This window comes from Tachyglossus aculeatus, unplaced genomic scaffold (assembly GCF_015852505.1).
Source record: "Tachyglossus aculeatus isolate mTacAcu1 unplaced genomic scaffold, mTacAcu1.pri scaffold_101_arrow_ctg1, whole genome shotgun sequence".
Taxonomy (NCBI): domain Eukaryota; kingdom Metazoa; phylum Chordata; class Mammalia; order Monotremata; family Tachyglossidae; genus Tachyglossus; species Tachyglossus aculeatus.
Window position 1 is genome coordinate 49,393 of NW_024044842.1, and position 8,926 is coordinate 58,318.

The following is an 8,926-nucleotide window of genomic DNA, read 5'->3' on the forward strand; positions in this document are numbered from 1 at the left end:
CTGTCCTTCTCTCGTGGGTCGGGGGTCAAGGGTCGCAAGAAGGAGCTCGGGTCGGGGGTCAAAGGTCACAAGAAGGAGCACCGGCTTGGGAGTCTCTCCCGAATCCCCCCTCGCCCACCCCGGGACACGGACTTGGGAGACAGAGGCAGAAGCAGCAGGGAAGCAGCGCGGCTCAGCGGAAAGAGCACCGACTTTGGAGGCAGAGGTCGTGGGTTCGAATCCCGGCTCTGCCTCGTGTCAGCTGGGCGACTTTGGGCCAGTCACTTCTCTGGGCCTCAGTTCGCTCATCTGGAAAATGGGGATGAAGACTGGGAACCCCCCAGTGGGACAACCCGATCGCCTTGTATCCCCCCAGCACTTAGAACAGTGCCTGGCGCATAGTAAGCGCTTAATGAATGCCATTATTATTATAGGTCGTGGGTTCTAATCCCACTCTGCTGGGATTCATCATCATCAATCGTATTTATTGAGCGCTTACTGTGTGCAGAGCACTGTACTAAGCGCTTGGCAACATCTAGAGACAGTCCCTACCCAACAGTGGGCTCACAGTCTAAAAGGGGGAGACAGAGAACAAAACCAAACATACTAACAAAATAAAATAAATAGAATAGATAGGTACAAGTAAAATAAATAAATAAATAGAGTAATAAATAAATAGAGTAATACTTTTAGACTTTTACTTTATTAGACTAATACTTTTAGATTAGACTTTTAGACTGTGAGCCCACTGTTGGGTAGGGACCGTCTCTATATGTTGCCAATTTGTACTTCCCAAGCGCTTAGTACAGTGCTCTGCACACAGGAAGCGCTCAATAAATACGATTGATGATTAGACACGGGGCCAGTCGCTTCTCTGGACCGCAAGGCCCTCGTCCCAAATGAGGGCCTTATTTTATTTTGTTAGTATGTTTGGTTTTGTTCTCCGTCTCCCCCTTTTAGACCGTGAGCCCGCTTTTGGGTAGGGACTGTCTCTAGATGTTGCCAACTTGGACTTCCCGAGCGCTTAGTACAGTGCTCTGAACACAGGAAGCGCTCAATAAATACGATTGATGATGACTGACTGAATGGCTTGGGGCGAATCACTTCCCTTCTCTCCGTCCCCACCCGATCACCTTGTATCCTCCCCGGCGCTTAGAACGGTGCTTTGCACATTGTAAGCGCTTAACTAAGACCAAAATTAGTAGCAGTAGTAGCGGTAAGCGCTTAGTACGGTGCTCTGAACACACTAAGCGCTCAATAAATATGACAATGAATGACTTGGGGCGAATCACTTCACTTCTCTCTGTCCCCACCCGATCACCTTGTATCCTCCCCGGCGCTTAGAATGGTGTTTCGCACATAGTAAGCGCTGAATCCAGACCAAAATTATTAGCAGTAGTAGCAGTAAGCGCTTAGTACAGTGCTCTGCACACACTAAGCGCTCAACAAATACGACTGAATGAATGACTTGGGGCAAATCACTTCATTTCTCTCTGTCCCCACCTGATCACCTTGTATCCTCCCCGGCGCTTAGAACGGTGCTTTGCACATAGTAAGCGCCGAACCAAGACCAAGATTAGTAGCAGTAGTAGTGGTAAGCGCTTAGTACAGTGCTCTGCACACAGTAAGCGCTCAATAAATGATTGAATAAATGACTTTGGGCAAGTCACTTCACTTTTCTGGGCCTCAGTGTCTCCTGAGTGTCTGAAGTGTCTTCACTTCTCTGTCCCCACGGGAGACCACCCGATTACCTTGGATCCTCCCCGGCGCTTAGAACGGTGCCTTGCACATAGTAAGCGCTGAACCAAGACCAAAATTACTAGCAGTAGTAGTGGTAAGCGCTTAGTACAGTGCTCTGCACACCGTAAGCGCTCCACAAACGTGACAATGAATGACTTGGGGCGAGTCACTTCACCGAAGCGTCTTCTCTGAGTGTCTGAAGCGCCTTCCCTTCTCTCCGTCCCCACCCGATCACCTTGTATCCTCCCCGGCGCTTAGAACTGTGCTCTGCACATAGTAAGCGCTTAACCGAGACCACAATTAGCAGTAGTAAGCGCTTAGTACAGTGCTCTGCATATAGTAAGTGCTCCACAAATGTGACAATGAATGACTTGGGGCGAGTCACTTCACTGAAGCGTCTTCTCTGAGTGTCTGAAGCGCCTTCACTTCTCTCCGTCCCCACCCGATCACTGTGTATCCTCCACAGCGCTTAGAACGGTGCTTTGCACATAGTAAGCGCCGAACCAAGACCACAATTAGCAGTAGTAAGCGCTTAGTAAGGTGCTCTGCACGTAGTAAGCGCCCCACAAACGTGACAATGAATGACTTGGGGCGAGTCACTTCACCGAAGCGCCTTCCCTCCTCTCCTTCCCCACGGGGGCCCACCCGATCACCTTGTATCCTCCCCGGCGCTTAGAACGGTGCTTTGCACATAGTAAGTGCTGAACCAAGACCAAAATTAGCAGTAGTAGCAGTAAGTGCTTAGTACAGTGCTCTGCACATAGTAAGCGCCCCACAAACGTGACAGTGAACGACTTGGGGCGAGTCACTTCACCGAAGCGTCTTCTCTGAGTGTCTGAAGTGCCTTCACTTCTCTCTGTCCCCACCCGATCACCTTGTACCCTCCCCGGCGCTTAGAACGGTGCTTTGCACATAGTAAGCGCTTAACCAAGACCAAAATTATTAGCAGTAAGCGCTTAGCACAGTGCTCTGCACATAGTAAGCACCCCACAAACGTGACAATGAATGACTTGGGGCGAGTCACTTCACTGAAGCGTCTTCTCTGAGTGTCTGAAGCGCCTTCACTTCTCTCCGTCCCCACCCGATCACCGTGTATCCTCCCCGGCGCTTAGAACGGTGCTCTGCACATAGTAAGCGCTGAACCAAGACCAAAATTAGCAGTAGTAAGCGCTTAGTATGGTGCTCTACACGTAGTAAGCGCTCCACAAACGTGACAATGAATGACTTGGGGCGAGTCACTTCACTGACGTGCCTTCCCTCCTCCCGGTCCCCACGGGGGCCCACCCGATCGCCTTGTATCCTCCCCAGCGCTTAGAACGGTGCTCTGCACATTGTAAGCTCCTAACCAAGACCACAATTAGCAGTAGTAAGCGCTTAGTATGGTGCTCTGCACGTAGTAAGCGCCCCACAAACGTGACAATGAATGACTTGGGGCGAGTCACTTCACTGAAACGTCTTCTCTGAGTGTCTGAAGCGCCTTCACTTCTCTCTGGCCCCACCTGATCACCGTGTAGCCTCCCCAGCGCCAAAATTAGTAGTAGTAAGTGCTTAGTACAGTGCTCTGCACATAGTAAGCACCCCACAAACGTGACAATGAATGACTTGGGGCGAGTCACTTCACCGAAGCGTCTTCTCTGAGTGTCTGAAGCGCCTTCCCTTCTCTCTGTCCCCACCCGATCACCTTGTATCCTCCCCAGCGCTTAGAACGGTGCTTTGCACATAGTAAGCGCTGAACCAAGACCAAAATTATTAGCAGTAAGCGCTTAGCACAGTGCTCTGCACGTAGTAAGCACCCCACAAACGTGACAACGAATGACTTGGGGTGAGTCACTTCACTGAGGTGTCTTCTCTGAGTGTCTGAAGCGCCTTCCCTTCTCTCCGTCCCCACCCGATCACCCTGTATCCTCCCCGGCACTTAGAACGGTGCTCTGCACATAGTAAGCGCCTAACCAAGGCCACAATTAGCGGTAGTAAGCGCTTAGTACGGTGCTCTGCACGTAGTAAGCGCCCCACAAACGTGACAACGAATGACTTGGGGTGAGTCACTTCACTGAAGCATCTTCTCTGAGTGTCTGAAGCGCCTTCACTTCTCTCCGTCCCCACCCGATCACCCTGTATCCTCCCCGGCGCTTAGAACGGCGCTCTGCACATAGTAAGCGCCTAACCAAGACCACAATTAGCGGTAGTAAGCGCTTAGTATGGTGCTGTGCACGTAGTAAGCGCCCCACAAACGCGACAACGGATGACTTGGGGCGAGTCGCTTCACCGACGCGCCTTCCCTGCTCCCCGTCCCCACCCGATCGCCCCGGATCCTCCCCCCTGCCGGCGCCCGGAGCGGCGCCTCGCGCGTAGTGAGCGCTCCACCGGTGGCGTCATGGTTATTATTAGAGGGGAGGGTCCCCGGCGGGGGGGGGGGGGGGGGGCCCGCGGTCAGAAGGAGTTGAGGGCCCGGCGCGACTTGGTGCGCATGTGGACGTCCTGGTGGCGCTTGCAGACGGAGCTGTCGCCGAAGCGCTTGGGGCAGAAGCTGCACTGGAAGGGCCGCTCGCCCGTGTGGCTGCGCTGGTGGCGCAGCAGGTGGGACAGGCAGGCGAAGGCCTTGGGGCAGTGGGCGCAGCCGTAGGCGCCCCCCGGGGCCGGCCCGCCCCCCGCCCCGCGCCGGGCCCGGCGCCCGCGGCGCCCGCGAGCCGGGGCGTTGGCGGCGGCGGCATCGGCGGCGGCGGGCCCCGCCGCGGGGTGCGCCCGCTGGTGCGCCCGCAGGTGGGCCGCCCGGCGGAAGCGCCGCCCGCACTGGGCGCAGCGGTGGGCCCGCTCGGCCTCGTGGGCGGCGCGGGTGGCGGGCCAGCTGGGCGCCGTCCGGGAAGGCCTCGCCGCAGGCCGGGCACTCGAACGGCTTCTCCCGGGCCAGGCGGGCGCGCAGGTGGCGCAGGAAGTTGGCCCGCCAGCGGAACCACTTGCCGCACTCGGGGCAGCGGTAGGGCTTGCCCGCGGGGGGGCCCGGCGGCGGCGGCCCCGGGGTCGGCGGCGGCCCCGGCGGCCGGGGCCCCCCGCCGCGCCCGCGGCCCGGGCACCCAGATGACGTCCTCCTCGTCGGAGCTGATGGCGATCACCTCCGAGGGGCTCGCGAAGGCCGCCGATGCCCGCTCCTCCTCCTCCTCCTCCTCCTCCTTGGGGCCGGGTCCCTCTGGGGAGACGAGGGGAATCGATTTTAGACCGTGAGCCCGCTGCGGGGGAGGGACCGTCTCGATAAACCGCCAATTTGGACTTCCCGAGCGCTTAGTACATAGTGAGCGCTCAATAAATACGATAGGTGATGATGATGATCGATCGGATTTGCTGAGCGCCGACGGCGGGCGGGGCACCGGACTGAGCGCTTGGGACGGCGACATGTAGGGAAGCGGCGGGGCTCGGTGGGAAAGAGCCCGGGCTTTGGATCATCATCATCATCAATCATATTTATTGAGCACTTACTGTGTGCAGAGCACTGTACTAAGCGCTTATAATAATAATGGCGTTTATTAAGCGCTTACTATGTGCAGAGCACTGTTCTAAGCGCTGGAGAGGTTACAAGGTGATCAGGTTGCCCCACGGGGGGGGGGGCTCACAGTCTTCATCCCCATTTTACAGATGAGGGAACTGAGGCCCGGAGAAGTCAAGTGACTTGCCCAAAGCCACACAGTTAGCTGGCGGAGCCGGGATTCGAACCCATGACCTCTGCCTCCAAAGCCCGTGCTCTTTCCCACTGAGCGACGCTGCTCCTCTGCTCCTCTCCGCTGCTCAATAAATACGAATGATCATCATCATCATCATCGATCGTATTTATTGAGCACTTACTGTGTGCAGAGCACTGTACTAAGCGCTTATAATAATAATGGCGTTTATTAAGCGCTTACTACGTGCAGAGCACTGTTCTAAGCGCTGGAGAGGTTACAAGGTGATCAGGTTGCCCCACGGGGCGGGGCTCACAGTCTTCATCCCCATTTTCCAGATGAGGGAACTGAGGCCCGGAGAAGTCAAGTGACTTGCCCAAAGCCACACAGCTAGCTGGCGGAGCCGGGATTCGAACTCATGACCTCTGCCTCCGAAGCCCGGGCTCTTTCCCACTGAGCCACGCTGCTCCTCTGCTCCTCTCCGCTGCTCAATAAATACGATTGATCATCATCATCATCATCGATCGTATTTATTGAGCGCTTACTGTGTGCAGAGCGCTGTACTAAGCGCTTGGGAAGTCCAAGTTGGTAACATATAGAGACGGTCCCTACCCGACAGTGGGCTCACAGTCTAAAAGGGGGAGAATTGATGATTGACTGATCCCTCATCTGTTAAAATGGGGATTAAGACTGTGGCACGTGGGACAACTTGATCACCTTGTATCCCCCCCAGTGCTTAGAACAGTGCTTGGCACATAGTAAGCGCTTAAATGCCATCATTATTATTATTATTGATGATTGATGATGGGGTACGGACAGGATATTTGGGTTGGGCATAGTCCCCATCCCCCGCGGGGCTCGCCGTCCGCGTCCCCATTTTACAGACGCGGGGACCGAGGCCCGGAGAAGCGAAGCGACGCGCCCGAGGTGTCAGAATTAGAACCCGGGACCTTCTGACTCCGAGGCCCGGGCGCCGCGCCACGCTGCCGTACACGCGAGGGGACCGGGGCCTAGAGAAGTGCGGCGACTCGCCCCAAGTCGCGGGGCCGGGATTAGAACCCGTGACCCAGTAAAGCACTTTTACTTTTTCCCCCCTTTTAGACCGTGAGCCCACCGTTGGGTAGGGACCGTCTCTCTATGTTGCCAATTTGTCCTTCCCAAGCGCTTAGTACAGTGCCCTGCACATAGTAAGCACTCAATAAATACGATTGATGATGACGATGACCTTCCGAGGCCCGAGCTCTACCCGCCAACGACGACGATCGTGGCGTCCGTTGAGCGCTTACTCTGTGCCAAGCACTGTTCCGGGTGCTGGGGCGGGTACGAGGTCATCGGGTCGTCCCCCGTGGGGCTCGCCGTCTTCATCTCCGTCTTCACAGAGGGGGGAACTGAGGCACAGAGAAGCCAAGTCACTGGCCCGAGGTCACCCAGCGGACCGGCGGCGGTGGAGGCGGGATCGGAACCCACGACCTCCGCCTCCCGAGCCCGGCTTCTCGCCGCTAGGCCGGGCCGCGGGGGTCGGCCTCATCCCGGCTCCCCAGATCCCGCCTCCACGGCCCGATTATTCCCAGGAATGTGGGTGCCCGCGCTGGGGGCTATTTGGGGGGCGCCCGGCGGCAGCTGGCTCTGGCTCTGGCTCTGTCCCTCCGACGGGGCCCCCCGAGCGGCGGGGTCGGGGGTCGGGGGTCGTCGGGGGTCGTCGGGGGTCGTCGGGGGGGGGTCCCTACCTGGGGTGAGGCCGCCGATCCCACAGTCCTCCTGGATGATGAATTCGGCGGGGCAGCCGGTGCGGGCGGGATCCAGGAGGGCCCACTCCTCCTCGGAGAAGCAGAGAATCACGTCCCGCAGGGGGACGGGGGCCCGCTGCCCGCGGGGACCCCCACCGGTCACACACCTCGGCCCTCCCAACGATGCCACCCCCACCCCCCTCCTCCTCCTCCTCCTCCTTCCGCCTCCTCCTCTTCTCCTTTCCACCTCCTGTTCCTCCTCCTCTTCTTCCTTTCTCCACTTCCTCCTCTTTCTCTTCTCTTCCTCCTCCTTTCTCTCCTTCTTCCTCTTCTCCTCTTCCTCCTCCTCCCATTCCTCTTCCTCCACTTCCTCCTTTCTCTTCCTCCTCCTTTCTCCACTTCCTCCTCCTCCTCCCATTCCTCTTCCTCCACTTCCTCCTTTCTCTTCCTCCTGCTCCTCTTCCTCCTCCTTTCTCCACTTCTTCCTCCTCCCATTCCTCTTCCTCCACTTCCTCCTTTCTCTTCCTCCTGCTCCTCTTCCTCCTCCTTTCTCCACTTCCTCCTCCTCTTTCTCCCCTTCCTCTTCTCCTCCTCTTCCTCCTTTCTCCGCTTCCTTCTCCTCTTTCTCCTCTCCCTCTTCCTTTCTCCTCCTCTTCTTACTCCTCCTCCTTCTCCTCTTCCTCCTCTTCTCCTCCTTCCCTCCTCCTCCTGTTCCTCTTCCTCTTCTTCCTCCTCCTTTCACACACATAAGCCCTCCCATAGATGCCACCCCCACCCCACTCCTCCTCCTCCTCCACTTCCCCTCCTCCTTCCCTCCTCCTCCTGTTCCTCTTCTTCCTCCTCCTTTCTCCACTTCCTCCTTTCCCTTCCTCCTGCTCCTCTTCCTCCTCATTTCTCCCCCTCCTCCTCCTCTTCCTTCTTTTCTCCTCCTCCTCCTCCTTTCTCCACTTCCTCCTTTCACTTCCTCCTGCTCCTCTTCCTCCTCATTTCTCCCCCTCCTCCTCCTCTTCCTTCTTTTCTCCTCCTCCTCCTCCTGTTCCTCTTCTTCCTCCTGCTTTCTCCACTTCCTCCTCCTTTCTCTTCCTCCTCCTTTCTCCACTTCCTCCTCCTTTCTGTTCCTCCTGCTCCTCTTCCTCCTCCGCTTTCTGTTCCTCCTGCTCCTCTTCCTTTCTCCACTTCCTTCTCCTTTCTCCTCTCCCTCCTCTTCCTTTCTCCTCTTCCTCTTCTTCCTCCTCCTCCTTTCTCCACTTTCTCCTCCTCTTTCTCTTCCTTTCTCCCCTTCCTCCTCCTTTCTCCCCTCCCTCCTCCTGTTCCTCTTGCTTTTCTTCCTCCTCCTTTCTCTACTTCCCCCTTTCTCCACTTTCTCCTCCTCCTGCTCCTCTTCCTTTTCTTCCTCCTTTCTCCTCTACTTCCTCCTCCTTTCTCTTCCTCCTCCTTTCTCCACTTTGTCCTCCTCTTTCTCTTCCTCCTGCTCCTCTTCCTTTCTCCCCTTCCTCCTCCTTTCTCCCCTTCCTCCTCTTCTCCGCCTCTTCCTTTTCCTCTTCTCCTCTTGCTCCTTTCTCCGCTTCCTCCTCCCCCTCCTCTTCCTTTCTCCTCTTCCTCCTCCTTCTCCTCCTCCCTCCCCCTTCCTCCCCTTCCTTCTCCTCCTCCTCCTCTTCCCCCACCGGGAACCGGGGCTCCAGCGATGGATGGCCTGTGTGAGTGTCAGTGGCCCGAGGTGTCGGCCACTCCTACTTACTGAGCGCCCACCGAGCGCGGAGCACCGGCCCAGGCCCTCGGGAGAGAGTCGGCCCGTCAATCGTATTTACGGAGCGCTGGACCGGGCCCTTG